The sequence below is a fragment of the Nipponia nippon genome, unplaced genomic scaffold (genome assembly GCF_047370975.1).
Source record: "Nipponia nippon isolate SJK-2023a ecotype South Korea unplaced genomic scaffold, ASM4737097v1 scaffold_6, whole genome shotgun sequence".
Lineage (NCBI taxonomy): Eukaryota > Metazoa > Chordata > Aves > Pelecaniformes > Threskiornithidae > Nipponia > Nipponia nippon.
Window position 1 is genome coordinate 67,309,057 of NW_028262380.1, and position 20,692 is coordinate 67,329,748.

Here is a 20,692-nt window from a genome sequence, read left to right on the forward strand (position 1 = left end):
TTGCCATAATCAAGTGTAAAGCCACATTCCTGTTTGTGAGATCTCTTTTGCCCTTCACATGCTTTATTGATGTGGCATCTAATAGCTCACAGGGCTACGTGCATGGATGAGGCAGCAGCTCGTCTCAGAAGGAAGTGTTTGGTTGTTTGGCTGCTATGAACTGCTGAAGCAACTCTTCCCTGTCTCCTCCAAGGAAATGTCAATGAGGCTGAACTCAGCCCACAAGCCAACACTTGAACTCTGCTGGCTTAACCAGAAATTGAGATTGTGATAATGGGCTGTTAAATTTTCCTTCTCTGTCCAATGTCTTAGGAGGCAAAGCAACCTAAGGTATTATTGATATCCTCAGTAACTGGTAGGTTTCCCCTACAAGTGAGGGCAAGTGTTGAAGTCCTTTCTTTTCCACCTGCATATCATCTATTTTATTTAGTCTAGTACTTCCCTTTTCCACCATTATCTAGAGCTTACAAGAGTGGTCTGAATTAGTCATCTCAGCAGCAGCCCTGACCACCTTAAGTAAAAAGTCTGATACCCCAATTGCCATTTCTACCATTTTCTACCAGTCAGTGGATTAACTATAAATTTAGTTTTCAAGTCTAAGGATAAAAAACATTTTAAGGGAACTGATAAATCATCCCTGTGTTAGAGATGTAATAAAAATTTAGCAGAGGTAAGTGATTTGCTTGAGGTCGTGGCAGACTTGTGAACAGAATCTCATTCACTGATACTGGCCCTAAAGAACAGTTCTTCTTACACTGTTTTGAGCTGAAATACTGCATTTTTGTATTTTATTACCAAATCAGTATTAAGGTGCCTATTCTGTTCACCTTTGTTCTTTGTACATAACCCATTCTTGGCAAGACGGTACAAGAAGTAGGTCAATTAGAAGCTACTAAGCTCAGTGGATAATAAAAAGATAAATACTTTTCTCAAACATGTAACAGACACAAACCCAAATGTTTCCAACATTTCCAGAAAAGCAGAAAACACAAGTGTGTGAGTACTAGAAATAACTATGATGGTAACTTATCCATAATTAATATATCCAAAATGACAGAAAACATCTTATATCATTAATGAGTAAACACAGTATTTTTTTGAAGTTCAGGAATTTTTTTTAATTCCCCCTGTACGTTAGTTCACTGAAGGCCAAGCACTGGTTTGGTTTTTTGTTTGTTTTTTACTTCCCTAAGAATATCAAGCTGAGAGCTGGCTTCTTGGTGATGTTTTAGATACAAGTTCTTGCATCATTTGTAGGACGCTTAGGGTTTCTTCAGCACTTACTGGCCTAAAGAAATCTTTGGGGAGAACTTAAACACTTCACAGACTTAAAATCATTGTTTTGAGCTTATCCAGTCTTTTTCTGTCTACTGGTGTTTTGTGTGCTTGTCTCAGGTTCCAAAATAGGCATCTTTGCCAGAACAACTCCAGTCTCTTTACAGTTAGATTTCTTAGAAAGCAAAGCTTAACGCAGTTGTGTCATAGGGTTGCTGGCCTGACCTCCCCCTCTAGTGAACTTGAATCTTTTGGCCGGTTTCAGCCAAATCTGAGTCAAGGGTCAAAGTCCCAAACTCCAAAATACGTTCTTTTAAGTTTTGTGAAGGCTGGTTAAAGGGAAAACAGCCAAACTAATGCTTATCTCTACCCTCCTGAAGAAAAGGAACCTTACTTTACTCGTACTGCTTATCACAAGCATACTCACTGGCCAGTCACTGTAGATTGGTTTTAATTAATATCTCATTAGAATAACAGTGGACTAGAAGCCCTAATAAATCTTTTCAACCCTCCCGCCTTTGTTCCTGTGATGTCCTAGGGGATTGATATACTAGTCTGAATCTATGCCAGACAGGTAATAAGGTTATTAAATTGGATACCCTTCTCCAGTGGCAGTTGTTACGTAAAGCTCTATTGTAAGTAAATATAAAGCCTGAAAAAGAATGCATTTCTGCAAGTAGATTGTTTTGAATACTTTCAGAAAGTTTTTCTACAAAACAAATCAAAAGTAGATTGCTTTTTTACCATAAATCCAAGGCTTTAGGGTATTTTAACAGTCTAGAGGGAAAGCAGGTTTTCCACCAATTCAAGTCAAAATATGTGAGCAAGTAATACTCAACCAACTTTGGAAAATGCCAGCACTATACTAGAATATGTAAATAAAAATATATTTCATACGAGAGGTGAAACAATCAGTCTGTTCTACTTAGCATTGCTAAGGGCTTAACTGGAAAATTGTGCACGACGTTTAAAAAAAGCAAGGAAAGATGTGGCTGCTGAGAAGCAACCAGCATGATCAGAAGTTAAAAATGCAGACACTTTCAGGAAAGACTAAAATAATTGTTTTTAGAGAAGACTTAAAGGGAACATGATAAATGTGTAAATATTTGCTACAAAGATAAGACTTACATTCTGTTATTTTTTACGTAGATAGCGCAAGTGTGCTGAAACTGCGGCAACAGGAATTGTGTATACGTAAGCACTGAAATAGATTAGTTTCAGTGATCTCCACCATTGAAGATTCTTATTGGAAATCTTCCACTTCATGTACCAGGAATGATTCTGGGTTTTGATCAGCAGAGGAACTGTTCTGATCTGTGAGGTTCTAGTCTTTTGTTAGGAAATCTTTCGTTAGGAAATCCCATTTTTCACTACCCTTGTCTTTCAAGAGAACTGAGGGCATGTTCTGTCTTTGTTGTGCCAAGCTTCCACTGTCAAGAACCAATTCTTCTAAAATAACTTTATAGCCCAAAATGATTTTGTAACAGAAATCAATGTGAGTTAATAACAATATGTCCCTCAAAATGTAGCATTCTTGTGAGCTGATAGTTATAAATATTCTTGTTCCTTAATCGTGTTTCAGTAACACAGGAAACAACTGTATGAAATCTCATCGTCATGCATAGATTCATGTCCATGGATTTATAATTTTTCAAAGTATTGTGCAGTGAACAAGTCATACTTGGCAGAGAAGAGAAGGGATCACTTTCCCAAGTGTTGTATGGGTTGTCAGTGAACTAGCACCACTGTGTGGGACTAATTCTATCTCCAGAACACGCACAAGCTTCCTTGTTTTCAGCAAGAGGCTACATGTGAAATATTGCTAAAAAACAAACCGACAGAGTTCATCTTCACTAACTATTAAGGCTTCTAATATTAGAGAAAAGAGTAACAAAGCTACTCCCCAGAACTTGGAGATAACAGCTGTACTAGCATCATTCTCCACTACTGGAAAGACTGATGTGAATTATTGTTGATGTCAATCATTATGTACATTCTGCTCTCATGAATTTCAAATTTATTTAAAAGAGAATTATGTCAAAACATAATAAACTGGGATTATTCCGTAGTATATGGAACCCTATAAATAATTTACTAAATTAAAATGGCAGAGAAAATAGACTATTTTATAATTGCGGTTGGAAAACTATGTGGTATATATTATTCATGAATTATATTTTTATTTATATGCCATTAGTTTCATAGGTTTCCTCATTTTTCCTTCTTACTTTGTACTATGCAAGTGCAGACCCTTAGTGATAACTGGGCTGTCCATCTTGCCTGATCAGAATTTCACTGTGAGGTGAACAGTAAGGATTAAGCTCAAATTCTCATACAGTGAAAATCACAGATTTCCCATCTTGTGTTATGGTGGTATGACTGTCAACTCTTTGAGGTGTGCATCCAATAGCATACAGCTGATTAGTTCACACTCCCGTCTGGTGCTTACTCACAGGGGCAACCTTTCTAGTGCATTTTTATTTCATTTTATTAAAACTTAATGAGAGTTAAAAGCTCAATTTAATTTCTTTTTTCCTTTCCATCATCAATTTTCTGTCACAGGGCTGTCAGCAGTTCTAAGAAATTGATCTTTGTTATGGAAATGCTGCCATCACATTCTGATTACTTCCTTTTTTCTTTTGTGGATGATCATTGAAGAGAATGGCTGTTGTTTGGATCCAGAAGCATCTGTAACCAGCAGTTTGGGTTAACTTAAGGTGCAGCTTCTTTGTTTTCATGTTTACTCAGATTTTTTGCATGTTAGCTAGCTGGGGACTTCTTAGTTACCTACTATCACCAGGCTGTTTGGCATTTTAAAACATGAGCTCCTGTTGCAGTGAATGGAGTTAATGGGCATCTGTCTTTGCTTGGCAAAGCACTGATAGAGTTTTATTAATTTATTTTATGTATGATGCCTCAAAATATATTAAGCAATGTAATAGTAGGTGCTGTGTAAAAGGAAGTAGTGAACATTAAATAATCAAGTCTAAATAATCCTCATACCCAACTCCTCAGAGGGGCACATCTGTCATTCCTGTGAAAGAATGGAAAGAATGCATGCTCAATGTTTGGAAATTCAGAAAGATTATTATGAAGTTATCTTGCCACTTGGTTCTCAAAGGAAGGATCTCCCTGTAGAATTCTGGAATACAAAAACCTTTCCAAAATTTTGTCAGATAAGACTTGCAGTAAAGAACAACATTTAGATTCAGTTTTAACGGAGCCAGTGTACCTCTTCGCTAAAGTCCGTGCTCCAGATGAAGAACAAATTAAAATTCGCAGATTTTTGGGATGTGTTCTGTAACAAAGAGGACTATTAGGTATGATTTGTTAAGGAAGCACTTATTTAATGTGAGAGTGACTGAGCACTGGAACAGGTTGCCCAGAGAGATTGTGGAGTCTCCATCCTTGGAGATACTCAAGACCTAACTGGACATGGTCCCGGGCAACCAGTGCTAGGTAGCCCTGCTTGAGCAGGGGGCTTGGAGAAGATGACGTCCATAGGTCCCTTTCAACCTCAACCATTCTGATTATGGCATTCATGGGAATAAAATATATGCCAGAATAATATGGTGGCATAATATGGTGGAAAAGATGCCGCTCAATACCTTCTCTATGATGAAATTTTTCAACTCTGACGAAGATCATATAAACAAATCACTCCCATACCCCATCACCTGTGAAGAAAGAAAACTGGCATGTGCACTGTGACCAAAGAAGTCCCTTCCAACCACAACTTTTTTCATTAAGCATAAAAAGATATTAATTTATAGTAAATAGCATTACCTGCAAATCATCTTTTCTCCTTTACCTGTTATGTGCCTTCCTGTTGAGAAGTTAGCAGATTTTTATTGAGAACTCCCTTTGTTACTGTTGAGGTTTTGTTTACAACAAGGATTCCGGAACTCTGGTATGTAAGTTATTCCAGGAAATGATCTGGCCTGGTAGAGAAGGCGGCAGTACTGTTGCTTAGGTTGTACCTGCTGTTACAGCCACTGTCAATGTTCATTCAGAAAATGTTTGTGAACTGTGATCAAAAAAATGCTCTGTCATCTCTTGCAGCTACAGCTTTAAAACACAGTATACGTACCCATCTGGGGTTGTTAACAGAGTTGCGACTGCTGGAACCTCTCTCTTCTTTCACTCCTCTTCTTAGGAGAGAATATGTGGGACTTGCATATGTTCCTCAGCATTATAGGGAAGGAAGGACTTGCCTGTAGGTGGGGCACAGGGACTGTTTCTGGGCAAGTTTTCATCTCAGTCAAATTGAGACGTTAGCATTGCCAGTAACATATTGAACATGAGTCAGGCAGCAGAAGACCATGAAGCTAAACTAAAAACTGGGGATCCTTTAGACTGAGTTCTGATTTTTGAGCCTTCAGAAAACCCGTATATTAGTAGCAGAAAATGCATTTCTCCCATATAATATGGTTTTAAACATTTTAACCATGAACAAAATACCAAATCAGGTATCAGGCAATAAAATTGCCCTAGAATAACTGAAACTAGTTCAGGAAGGGGAGAGAAATATGTGAACCCAAAGATGAGGGAAGAACAACACAGAAGGGTCAACTCCATGATCACCACCTTCCCTCCTTCACTGTATCAGCTTCTGCTGCAAAAATGTGCTTCCTTCTGATTAACACTGCCACAGCAAGAAGCAGATGTTCAGCAGGCGAATGGAATGGAATGGAATGGAATGGAATGGAATGGAATGGAATGGAATGGAATGGAATAGAATAGAATAGAATAGAATAGAATAGAATAGAATAGAATAGAATAGAATAGAATAGAATAGAATAGAATAGAATAGTCAGTTGGAAGGGACCTACAACAATCATCTAGTCCAACTGCCTGACTAGGCAGACTGTGGGAACCATTCCCACACGTCCTATCTCTGGATACCAGGGAGAAGAGCTCAGCACCTCCCTCTCCACTTCCCCTCCTCAGGAAGCTGGAGAGAGCAGTGAGATCGCCCTTCAGCGTCCTTTTCTCCAAGCTAGACAAGCCCAAAGTCCTTAGCCGCTCCTCATAGGACATGCCTTCCGGCCCTTTCACCAGCAGTCCAGCCTGTACAGCCTGTCAGGGATACAGTACTCCATTTACAGGTCTGTTCCTTTAAGAGACAAACATGTTACCTGTTACTTCCTACTGAGAAGATACACATTATAAATATGATAATATCAGAGAGTGAGAAATACTCTGAAAGGTTTTGCAGTTATGCAAAATTGTGAACTTCCTGGGGAAAAATATCTTCAAGATTTTCCATATAGGCATCCCATATTTCACAGCCCTCCACATAAGAAGTCATTTAAAAATCTCTAAAGGGGGCTGTTACAAAATGTTGTTTTAACACAGTTAAGCAGCATTTTATTTCCATTTTCTCTTGATTGCTGCCTGCTTCAACAGCTATCTGATTGTGCAGCATACTTGACTGGCAAAAAAACACATCAAAATGCTGTAATAGATGCATTTTTGATGACTAAATTTATGTTTTATTGACTAGCTAAGTACTTGCTAACATGTATAGCCCTTTACTCATATTTCCCAGGAAAAGCTACCCAGATGAAACTGAGGTAAAAACAGAGATGATGTTTTTTCCTATTGAAAAATGAAAACAAAAGGACAAACTGCACTACTGTTCATTGTATGGTCTGCCTAAAAATAGCTAAAATGATACGTATTCAGAAGCATGTTTTTCCTTAAAAGATGTATAGAACCAATTTTAAAATCTTCCATGTTCCTGAATTGTCTCAGTTTTATTGACACTTCCTTCCAAAATCCCAACTTAATTCTTAGTTGTTCCATAAATTACCACTAGGATGTGCTGTCGGCCTAAAATTGAAGCCCTGGCATTTAAGAAGCTGAAGTGTCAAAATTCTCAAGTGTGATGTAAATATGAAACCCTAGTATGCTCATTTGGAGATTTCAGAAAAGAAATACAAAATATAGGTTTTTGTAAGGAAAGGAATGGGATAGTTGAATGATAGGAAAATTTTCCTATCATGCACATATCCTTAGCAGGCATACTTGAAGTAAGTGTTTACTAAAGGAGTGTCACAGCCATGACCATATGCAATTTAGTGAATATCTAACATTAGAACTTTTATTGCTGGAAATTATGCTTATTGTTGCAAGGTGTGGTCTCTGTGGTGAGACCTCATGTGCATATCATGCACATCTTTACACAAAAAAAATTAAATGTGTTCTATAACAAAATACTTGTGCTCTTGGTCTCTGTTGCTTGTTGTAAACGTATCAAACAGTGCTCAACTAAGCTTTGTGGATTTAAACTGATATACTGAATTACTGGTTATAAACCAATATACGTTTATCAAGATGTAAAGTTCTGAAAATTGTTACGATGGAAACATTTGAAGTATGGTTCTTAAAGTTTGCAATTTGTCAGTAATACTGACATGTTTTGTCAGTTTTGATACTTTAGCCTAGAAATGGTTTCATATGTTAGGATTTTCCAGCACTTGCCACTTCATAGTGGCTAACATACTCTTAAGTTGTATATGTAGAAAGTAGATTGATAAGCCATACAAGAGAACTTACGGAAAGCTCTGTTTTAACTGTTCAAGCCAAGAAGATGATGTGAAGGGGTTGGTAGCTGGCAGTCCTTTCAAGCCAGCACCAGTTCTTGCAAGCATCCAGAATTACAGAATTCCTTCGGCGAGGAAGGGAGAAAGCATCCTACTTTTTTATTTTTGTTTTTTCTTCTGGATTTTCCGTCTTAAAAAACATAGCAGGAGCATAAAGTGTTAAAGATTCCTAAAATACTGCAATGTTTATGTAGTATAGACAATGCTGTTACTGGTAGTGATTAAGTGATGTAATAGGCCTTTTCTTTAATTTGAGTGATTGTCTAACTGACACATCAGGCTTGCATAATATTAAATAGAGTATTTCCAATCATTCTTTCTAACACCACTCAAAAACTGATGCGTAAACATCAAAAGATAAGTTTTGATCATGCTTTCTCAGTTATTTACCTATCAGTGTTGCTAATAGTCTACCAGAATTGAAAGGTAACACTGCAAAGTTTTGTGTATTCTTTAAAAAAAAAACCCACAACATAAATGACTTTAAAAGAAAAAGTCCTTGGTCAATTAAAACATGTCAGCATAACAACTCTTGCTTCTGAAGAGTAAGATTTTCTCTCTTTTCTTTTTTCTGAAAGGCATGAACTGAGTTCTAGTCTGAGAGCCAGGAATTCCTCCATTCTAATTCTGATACTGACTCAGTTGTAGCCTATGGCAATTTATCACAATTTTTTATATATGTAAAATGGAAATATTTGTCCAGGGGCAATATGAAGATTAATTACTTAATATTTATAAATCATTCTGAAAATCAGCATTATGCAGATATTGTGATTATTTCTGAGCAGTTGATTCTAATCTGGGATGAGGCCCAGAAAAAGACATAAACACCTGATGCTCAAGTCAGGTGGAATTTAGATGCTCTGGGTCAAAATTGCAGTCCTAAAAATGTTTACGCATCTGCCACATAACCCTGGAGGTACCTAAGTTTGATTGGAAGCTCAGGCATTTTTTATTATGAGGTGCATAAAGTACTCCAGCAGTGCTCATTCATGCTCTCAAAGGTACTTAAGCCTTAATAGGGCTGAGCAGCCTAGTAATTAACTCCGGCTAATGCCCAGTAGGTGTCCAGAAATGAAGCATTCCTCTACATGTCTTCCTGGAGAGTTCAATCCAGTAGGTGAGCTCTGAAAATCCGTAGTAGGCCAGGACCCTGCAGCAGCAGCTGGCCCCACAGTGGAAAAATCTGTTTCCCTTCAGGCTGTAGCTCAGTGCTTAGAACAGACAGAAATGTGGACGAGATCCAGGTTCAATTCCCTTGTCTGTCTGAAAGGACTCAACCCCTCCTTTGGACCATGCTTTAGTCAGCAGGCAGCAGTCTTTTTAGAATGTAGGAAGGATTCTCCCATCTTAGATTTCACTTTCCAAAGATATTCACTGTTCACCATCAGCATTTAAGTCTTGCAGTTATGGCACACGGGTGAGAAAGAGGAACTGTTGTCAAATTTTACAGAAAATAGAGAAATATTCAGTCTGGGATAAGTACAAAAATAGTTGTAGGACTTGGGACTAAAACCTAGGATAGAGTGCTCTTCAGTGAGTGCCTGCTGGTATTAGTCTGCTCGCTACACAACATGATGACTTTTGTGGGTGTACCAAATGCAAAAACTTTCCTTCATGAACCGTATAAAGACTCTAAACTCTGGATTCAGTTATGCAGGCCAGGAAGATGAAAATCAGATGGTGTAATACTTAGGAGTGCAGTGCTTTGTCTTTTTCTAGATCTGTCCTAGGTTCAGCAATAGGGATCTATCGGATATGATAGAATGAACAGAATCTCTCTCCCTTCTCTCTTACTTTCTTTCTCTCTGTGCTTGTGATCAGTTCTTAAAATGACCAGATAAGAAATATAGTCTGAGCCTGATCTTTTTCTTCAGAAGTCAAAGGGAAAAATCCTTGTGATGTTAATGAAATCAGAACTGGGCTCCAAGTATTAATGGAAGAAGAAATTTTTTGAAAAGTTTCCTGTATAGTACCTATTATACCCAAAACTCATGCATTTCTGCTGTGATTTGTCAAAGCTGCTATTTCTGCCAAGTCAGTACCTGTCTCAATACTTTAAAACAAATTAATTAAAAGGTATTTTATAGTGATTTAAATTCAAATGCTCTGAGATGTGGTCTGTTACATAGCTGAAAAGACTGCTGAAAAGGAGAAAAAGAAAAGTAAATAGGCTTTTCTTTCCAGAATGCATGTATGATTTTGCTTTCATCCTTGCATGGATATGTTTAGCTAAAATATTTGTAACAGCTTGTGCACATGACTAGGCAGTCATCATGGAACAAAATGGTAAAGACAAAGTTTTCACTTTTTGAGGAAAGTTGGTATAAAGAAACATGAAGGGTTGTGAAGATGAAAATAGACTTTGATCCCTGCCGACATGTAAGCAGTAATGCGACTGAAAGATAATCTTCCACTAAATACATTTCTACATATTTACAAATAGATAGCTATTAGTAATTAGTGGGGGGGAAAAAAAAAAGGAGTTTTTCAATAACCATGAAAAGCTATAAACCCAAAACCTTTCCTTCTAAAGCAGCACTGTTTAAACATGATAATATTAGAGGCTTTTGTAATAAATTGCTTGCTTTTGTGTTGCAGCTTAGAAAAATCCATGAAACAGACTGAAACCCCCTGAACTGGGCCTCTGGAAAAAAAAAAAAGAAAAAGCTTTTCCATATTTTAAAGTGGCTTTTTAGGCCTCCCGAGTCTTTCTGGCACATCATTCTCAGACCCTTATGGACTGGGATGCTGCCAAACAGCTTTTTTCCCACAAAACTTTAATAAACTTTGAGTGCTGGACAGAAGAGTAGTGCAATTCCCAAAGAGAGATTTCACTACAGAATTCCAGAATACCTACAGTATAGAAACTAGCCTCTGAATGAACCCAGCAATATTTTTCCTTGGTTTTCTTACAAATAGAAGAAATTCAATTCTGTGTCTTACACTGGTTTAGCACTTTGCTTTTCTCTGTTTAAGAAATAAGAAACTGTTTTCTTTTACCAGCAATATGATTCCTAATATTGTTTTATAAATTAGATGTGCTTATTCTAATGCAAGTATACTTTGATTTTGCCAGACATTAAACCATACTTACATTTACTTACAACCACATCAAAATATTTTGTAATATTTTGTAACTACAAAGTATTTAGACACACACTGCCCAGAAGAAGAAACGTACTGGAGGAGTGATGGGCCAAATTCAGCTCAGTTACCATGGCTAGAAGAAGTGAATCCAAGTGAGTCTGTAGCATTTCTTTGGACTGTTATCCACTGCTAGGCCTTGTCAAACTTTAGCATTCTCTAACTTCCATTAGAAACAAGAATATCAGCTTCCATTGAAAATGGAGCTTTTCTATATGATTGCTTTTTTTCCTCCTACACTTGCCTCTAATGCTTGTGCTACTTGGAGTTTGGCGTAAGCTCATTTCATGTTCCAGATAGGAATATTGTTTGTTCTAGGTGTGCTTGAAGTAGTTCAAAGCTAAAGTAATGTGAAATTTCTTCTGACACATTTCGAAGGAAGTCCATAGGAGGTGGCAAAGAGAGAACTACAGCGAAAAGGTTCACATTAGTTATCTCAGACTCCTAGTCAGTGTGCTACAGCTGGTATTCCAGTTGTGGGGCAGGAATACTGAACGTGATTGTTTCGGTTAATTTGTAGAGTGTTTATACATCAATAAACAGAGCATTTATACATCAGGGGATCATTATCACAACAGGCTTGGTCCTGTTCTCTGAGCCAGCACTCCCATGTGCATGTGAGTGCTCCCATGGATTTGGCTGGGAGTTGCTTTTACATAATTCAGAACAGAATTTTGAGTCAAATGGTTAATTCAGTTCTGAGAGACACTCGGACAATATCTGAAAGAAGAAATCGACTCACCTCTTAAGTATCTGGTCCTTACCCTGCTTACTCAGGCAAAGCTTCCACTGACTTCCAAGAATCCAGTTTAGCATGTAAAACAGCAGTTAAGTCTATTTCAGTGTGTTTTGCTAGAGTAAAGAGTACATAATTATCTTCAAAATTACATACTTCCCTTGCAATATCCTATTTTTATTTACTTCCATGGTTCTGCAATAATACATTTTGTAGACAAAACTTTCCATGCTTTGTCATCCCCAAGCTGATTCCTTTTGGAAAGCTTAAAGGAAAATTTATTCAGCTACAGTTACAGATATAATTAAAGAAAAAAATATATAATCAGCTTAAAAAATGTACACTTTTATGGTTTTGCAGTATTCAGAAACCAGACACCCTTAACACATCTAAGTACATTTCATAAACTGAATTACGCAAGGAGAAATATCTTTGTTATTTGGGAGAAAGATGCAAAGTCCCAAATAAGTACGTCTATGTGAATCCACGTGCAATTGTAGACTGTATAGAGGCAGTTGTGAACACTGTACATATATGTTCAAATACATACATACTGTAATACACTTGAAACAGGATGGCATGACAAATAGGACTGGACCGTTGATACTACTTTTTGAAGAATGAAGTCATTCACTTAGCAAAATACAAAGTAGACAGATTTTAGCCTTGCTGGTTGTGAACAAATCCTCCCAAACATAACTGTCCATAGAAAACATAAAAGATCAAACCTTTACACGGTGAGATGCCTGTGATTAAGAACCCCAAACACAGCAATTTAAAAAGGAGTTACAGTGAAAAAAAAAAAAAAAAACACAAGAATAAACAGTGAAAAATTGGAGCTGCAAAGTTTAATTTTTAAAGAAAATTTTAAAAAGAAATCTGTGAGAGATTCAGTGGAAATGGTGTCTTGGGGATTCTGGCCCCTAAAACCAAAGGCATTATTAATAACTTATATCGATGATTTTCCAGGTAATTGTACTTTGACCTGCTTTGGGGTTCCACAAGGCAATGAAACTTGCATCCCAGAGACACCATGCTACTTTTAAGTACCTACTTCTAAGTATCTGAGCGAGAACATTTCAGGTGAAAGCCTGATAGGACTTGTAGACCTGTTTTTGGAAGGGAATGAGTGATTGTTGATATTTTCTTGTAAGTAAACACATCTTTGGCATAAGGAAGATGACCAGCATGAAAAATTTTGACCCAAACAATTACTATGCAAGTTTCAAGCAATGAAAAACTAAGTCTTATAATAACTGAACATAAGAATCGTAGAATCATACAATCATTTAGGTTGGAAAAGACCTTTAAGATCATTGAGTCCAACTGTAAACCTAACACTGCCAAGTCCACCACTAAACCGTGTCCCTAAATGCCGCATCTACACTTAAGGAGACATAAGAAAATGTCTGAACCTGAGGAAAATTTTTTTTACTGTGAGGGTGACAGTATTGCAACAGGTTGTCCAGAGAGGTTGTGGAGTCTCCATCCTTGGAGATACTCAAGACCTAACTGGACATGATCCTGGGCAACTGGCACTAGCCAGCCCTGCTTGAGCAGGGGGCTTGGACAAGATGACCTCCAGAGGTCCCTTTCAACCTCAACCACTCTGTGAGCCTGTGATTCTGTAATGTAGTGGACAGCATAAATAACAAGCAGGAAGAACAGCCCCATCTATGGCACTGTTAACAACTTCTGAGCTGATTGTTTTAGGAGATGTGCCTCTGTATTTGGAAATTGCAGGAAGAATTTGAATAGTTTTGTAATTTCCTTTTACACGTGGCCATGGCTGGCCTGAGTAGAAAACTATGCAAGGGCAACACTATTATGGTGGAAGGAGCCATGATGTGGAAGGAAACCTAGCCTATATATTTTATGATTAAATATGATGACCCTGAAGCATTTCAAGTAGAACTAGCTGCAGAAATGCACTGGCGTTCAAAGAGACAACTCATGCAGATCTTACTCTTTATTTTCTCCTTATTAACAATTTCCCATAACGTTTGTTAGTATACATGCCGTAATGTGAAGTTCCATCTTAATAATGAACTTTCATAGACTTCTCACTAAGAACACTGAATAAAAATACCACAATGTCTAATACCAACAGTTTAAAAGAAAAGGAGTTATAGAATCATAGAATGCTTTGGGATGGAAGGGACGTTTAGAGGTCATCTAGTCCATCCCCTCTGCAATTGGCAGGGGCATCTTCAACTAAATTGGGTTGCTCAGAGCTCACAAAACTATGTTCTCTGAGACTGTCATTGAACATGTTCACAAGGGTTGTCACATTGATATAAACTGTTTGGATTTCCAGAAGACTTTTTACAAGATCCATCTTCAAAGACTTAAATCAACTAAGTTTTGATGGTACAAATACAGTGTTAGTAATTATTACAGAGGGATAAAGAACAAAATGGAGCATGATTATGCTGCTGCACCTAGGTCCTGTTGGTCTCTCTTTCATCCTTTCCATCTTGAAAATAGCATAGTAGAACTCAAGAAAATACAGAAAAAGGCAAAAGATGATCAATGGTAGAGAACAGCTTTCACACAATGTATGAGTAAACAGACTAGTCAGCCTGGAAAAGACATCTGAGTCTATAAACTCATGAGTGGCAAGGTAAACAAAGAGCAATTGTTTACTGTCCCTTAATACAAGAACAGGGGATACCGAAGGAAATTATCAAATGGCACGTTCATAGCATAGCCTCACACAATGTAAGTTAAATCACTGGATTCATTGCCTCAAGATGCTATGAATACCAAAGGATTATATAGGGTCAAAAAGATAAATTTATGGAGAAATACCCATCATTTATGCCAAAGGTACTGATTCTCACCTCAGTTTGGTGAAGGCTTGGACAGTCTACCAGTGAAGTGTTACTGTATGCATACTGGCCTTACACCCTTCCCTAGGTGTGTGCTATTGATCATCATGGGCGACAGGAAGGTCTGACTCAGTATAACTGCTTTAGGTTTTTAGATTCTTATGATCATTAATACAAAGAGAGACTGCTCATGCATATACAAAATAGAGCTGACTCTTGTGCTGGACAGGAATGTGTTAATTTTACATAGAGAGTTCTGAATGAATCTATTTTTCTAGCATTAATTTTTTCTTGTTTCATTTTTTAAAAAAATTACTTTTACTTTTGAAGAACCTCTCAAGAAATTGGCTCGTCCACTCCCTAAACTATATGCTACCAAAACTGAATGTTTTAAATCACGATTGTGTATTCTGATTGCAATTATTCCACATATAATCACACTACAGTCACATATTAAATCCCTACCTTGTGACACTTAATGTCTTTATGTATTCCTCCCAAACTGCATTTCTCTTTTTTGCTGCCGTATTTCAATTGCAAACACATCACTTACTTGGTGATCACAGCCACCTGGAGGTCTGTTTCCATGATTCCATCTTCCCATTAGAGAGCAGCTTCTGATTATCTTCTTTAGACGTATTCCTTTCCTTTTCCACAAATTGATACCATTTATCTTCTATGTTCATCTTCTTTTAGGGCTCAATCCATTCTATGATGTTATTATACAATTAAATTTATTTACTTCCTTCTTTATAGTAAATCCTTCATCTTCTAAATCCTTTTTCTTTTTAAAGTAATACTTGTGAAAGCTGTTGGGCTGATTGTCCTAAAACGTAAATTCTGTAGCTACGTTGGGATCGTGAACAATAGAGCAAGAGCTGTGAACTCCCACACTGTTAAATTCCACACATTGCTGTGTTAATACACTTCAAGTTTGACCTGAAAGGGCTTTTCCTAGGCAATGTTTATATTGGTGAAATTTTTAATGCAGCACTCCTGCAACTGCACAGATAGAAACAAATGTTTTGGGTTTGGTTTTTTTTTTTTTCTTTTTCTTGTCAACATGCAATTTTGGGACAAGAAGCTAGTTTATGTTATATTCCTCTTTAAGGATAAATTCTGTAATAGAGTCCTGAAGAAATTTTGGGTTCTGGACTTTTGTTTCTTCCTAAAACTCGTAACAAAAATCATGACTGCCAAAGCTACACTTGATCTGGTTCTAAATTAATTCATTTGGGTACCTGTAATGGTTAATTGCAGTAGCACGGTATATTGTTTGCTGTGCTGCTGAGTTACGTTTAGGCTGTCTAGGCTGAGCTTTTTGTCTGTGTAGTGAGATAACAAATACCAAATCTAGATTAAAGTTAATTTGGCTGTATCTGTTTATATCTGTAGTTTGACAGCTCTGGAACTGTTTGTAATAAAAATATTAATCCATTGCAAATTAGACTTCAGAATCTTCTATACTATGTATATCTAAAAGTTAAAAATTTTGTTTATTACTCTTAGCTTAGTGTAATGATTGCATAAAACCTTTTGCTTCCTTGATGTGAGACAGAAGCATTCATCTTTTTATTGATTGTGATTCTGAAGAGGCTTTGAGAGAAAAGTTGTGGAAAATTCATAGAAAGCCTTTCCTAAAGATGGAAAATTCATTTCAATGCCAATATTTAATTGCTTTTTTCCCCATTAATTTTATTCTGTTTCCTATAATCACCTGCCCTACAGCTGTTACATTTTAATTACTTTATCTTCAGGAGCTACCCTGACAATTCAAGGTATGTTCACATTGGAACTTTTGGCATAGGGCGGGCAGTAATACCTAAGGCCAACTGTAGGCCTGGATAACGTTAACATTTGAAGTAGTGGAAGCAGTCAAGAGTTCAATGTAAGTTAATTCATCCTGCTTATTGGCAGTGATAAGTCAGGGATAAGAAAGGATCTCAGAGAGAAGGACAAGATAATAAGAGAAATGTCAAGGACAAACTTTAAGCACCGAGTCAGAGAAACTGGAATTCAACACAAAGCTTCCAATTTCTCTAACTTGTGTGTTAGACTATTGAGAGAAAGTTTCTGTTATCTTTTAAATTCGCAGAGTTCTCAGGGTTCTGCAGAGTTTGGATAATGAAAAATAGTTAATAATTAATAGTTTCTTGCAGATCACTACTCATCATCAAACTTTTAGTATTAAACATTATAAAGTTTCATTTTTAATGTTTTATAAAATTGTTATGCAGCCTATGTTGCCATGGGCTTGCAGAGGATACTTTCAGAAAAAATTATTAGAGTATTTATACCAAATGTAGTTGAAGCAGCATTTGGAATAGATTTTCAGCTCCCTGGTGAGCTCAAAATTGTTCTTGAATTGCATTGTTTGTTTATTTGGGTTGGTCGAACCTTTCCATTTTCCATCTTGGCACCCACTGTAATAAACTGTTGCTAACATGTCTAAAACTGTTAACTAGTTCTAGGCATAGCATAGCAATTTGGGTTACAAAGTAGTGGTGAAGTAATTTTACTTGAACTAAGACATAAACAGTCTATTAAATTAATTATCTGTATTCAATTTTGAGACTCAACAGGGAAAAAGTTAACCAATTATCCAATAAATTAAGCATTGTGCGGCATTCTTATTTTCAATTCAAGGGAAGGATTATTGAAATCTACTAGAAGATTAACGAAAAAGTAATCTACTATTACCAAGTAGAGCCTGATAAGAAGTATGTCAGGTTGGCTTGGTTATAGAGAGCCCCTTTTCTTGTGATATCTAATTCTTTTCCATGTAATACATTTTCCATATTATTTTACTTGATTATTTTATTTGCATACAGAACAACGTTTATGAAATCACATACCCGTGGCAAAAACTGCAAAGTGGGAATGACTGTACATGACAGTTCTCATGCAGTGTTTAGTTAGTGCAAACTCTGCTTTCCCAAAGCCTAGAAAATACATCTGTAGAACAGCTAAATACGTAGTCAGCTACAGAAGATGAAATTTTCTGAAAGGAGGCAAATCCCAGAGGTCAGTATATCAGGAGAATTGTAAGGGGTTTCAATTTGACTCAGCAGGGTAAACCCCCACAGAGATACTTTTCTCTTATATATATCAGCTTCTTCAGGAATACAGCATACTACATCCCCTGCAGTAATGAGTATTGATCCTGTGATTCCTCTGACATAGGACTGCGGTATTTCTGAGAGATATGTGCTCACACTATAGTATGTCCACATTGATTTCAGTGTAGACCAGAATTGTTTCAGTAAAACTGATCTGCATAATTGCAGTAGGCATGTCAAGGATACGTAATGTTAAGATATTCCAGCCAACTGTACATTTCCAATATCTGCCTGAACAGTGAAGAGGGGACATGCAATAAGTGCATTGATATAGATCATTCTATTGATATCTGTGTGATAACTTCTATAAGTAAGAGTTACATCTTGGAGTACGGACAGGATCAGGACAATACTCTGGATTTTCAGAATATCAGTATTCTACAGTGAGGATCGTTCCCTGCAAGTAGACAATCTTCCTGTTCTCTTCTGGCCACCTGTCTCTGTTGGTGGAGTGGTGTGAGAGGAGAACCCTGTTACTTCTGACTTCTTTCATTAAGCTGATTTAATGGGAGGAAAAGTGTGCTAAAGCATATGAGATGATAATTTTGCAATTATTCATGCAAGCCCCACAGAATCTTTTACTTCTGTCCTGCTTAGCTGTAATGGGCTTAGTCACATCGCCATAGTTACCATGATGATGGGGCTCGATCATACATTCTGACTGAAATCCCAGCCCTGCTGCAGTCAGTGGCAACTTTATCATTTACTTCAGTGGGTTCAGCATTTTATCCCAAGTCACTACTTGAAACTTGAATTACTTTAATCATAGAATCATTAAGGTTGCAAAAGACCCTTAAGATCATCAAGTCCAACCGTTAACCTGTCACTGCCAAGTTCACCACTAAACCATGTCCCTATGCACCACGTCTACCCTTCTTTTAAATACCTCCAGGGATGGAGACTCAACCACTTCCCTGGGCAGCCTGTTCCAATGCCTGGTTTTAGCTTTGATTGAGGTGATACCTTCAGCTGGCAAATAAAATAACATCCTTCTTTATTACCTTATTATTTCAATCAGTGTAGATGCATTCAGTTCTTGTGTGAGCAAATTACAGTCTCGGGTAAGTAAAGCTAGACTGGCTAAGTCTTGGTGCCATTTTCATACTTTCCAAGCAGATTATGAAAAATAAAATAAACCAAAATTGATAAAAAGTATAAAAGTCCTTAACTGGAAACATAAATTAGTTACGAAACACAGAACTGGGAAACAGTCGATATGTAAGAACACTTCTAGTCTGAAAAATCTGGAAATCTTAGAAGTTAATTTGATCTTTCTTTAGCTGCTTTTTTACACTGAAGTTGTAGCCAATAATTTTCTTTGTAGATTAACCTCATGCCTTTATCCCAGTGGTATTTCAAACATAAGCTTAAACAAATTTGGGTGTCCAGGCCAAATTCTTGTATTTGTCATCAAGTGAATTTACCCAATTTTCAAATTTGCTACTGTGCTAGTCTTTTTTCTAGAATATTGAAACAAACTTTGATTGTTATGAATGTATTCATTCTTTTCTATTTCTCAACAAGCACTTCTATCTTAAAACATTTTGGTATTTGATTGTCCAGTGGTCATCCAAAGATGTCCTATTCACATCTTTTGTTCTCATAGTGTACAGTCGTATGTGGTATGGAAGTGCTCATAGTTAGATTACACAGTATTTTTTTTCTGCTTTCTCCCTAAATGACTCACACTTTTTAAGTAAATGGAAGAGAAGATCAGGGTTTTTTATATAAATGCACTTTATATGGAAGAACAACCACTGGTTAAAGTTCTGTGCAAGCAAATTCTCATATATACAAATGGTCATAAAAAGGAAATAATTCAACATTTTATTCCTTGATTTTGGAGAAGTCCTTGGCATTGGAATTGTTGCAGGTCATTTGTGATACAGGAAACCCAGAAGATGCTGGATATTACAAAAAACATTAGCCAAAGACTGTTTTGCAGTGCAAGAAGGCAAGGTTAGTTAAAACTCAGTAAGGCATCTCCTTTTCTTCACAATTATCTCTGAGGTTGATATATCTCTTGAAGCTAATACTTTAGAGAAACATTGCAGGTAAATCAAAGAATCTTGCATTGGATAGTTACGTCTTCCTAATCCCCAGAATTTGGACCTATTTTATATACTGGAGCGTAAAGATTTATAGCCCTTACAGTATTTTATTCCAGCTCATGTAACTGTGGACAGTCTCATTCATGTAAACATCTACTCTTTTAGTTATTATTTTAATTCTGGTTGAGTTAGCAAAAGTTATATAGTTTGGGGTTTTGGTCTTTTTTTTTTCTGTAAAAAAATCAATATATTTTCTTCTAGTAGTACTGAACTGTGGTATTCATTTCTCCCAAGAGTACTATGTTAATTTTCTGTTTAAAACTTGACCCTAAAATTTTTTTACTTTTCTGGTAGTGTGGTTTAGTTGTGCTTCTGTACTGGAATATACCATGTGTCTGGAGATGGATCCTTTATTAATACTGTGTAGATATTTGAAAGAAAGCTAATCCAAATGTATACTTTATTCAGAGGCAATACCAAGGAGGCCACTGTACAACAATTTTGGAGGGGAAAAGACACAAAAACTTTAGACACAGAGATTTCAATAAATAGGAAGTGTGCCTACAGGATGGCACAGTGGTGTCTAGTAATGATGGATTTCTAATCTTTCCCTATGTTTAAAATACACAGCAGAATGCATGTTCTCTTGGATGGCTTAGAAATGCTTCTCATTAATCGTTTTGGATGCTTGATCGAGTAACTTGTAGACTCAGTCTTTTTACTCCCAAACACTAAGACAACATGAGATTAAAGTAAAGGCCTTATTCTGAGATGCACCAAGTATTTCCAAATCATTGATTTCACAGCAGTTTGCAGATACTCAGTTACTCTGAGAAATGTGGGCAGAATGCTGCTGAAAAATGGAATAAATTCTTTTTTCTTATCAGTTGTAACACTTATTATGTTGACCTTTATTGTAATAATA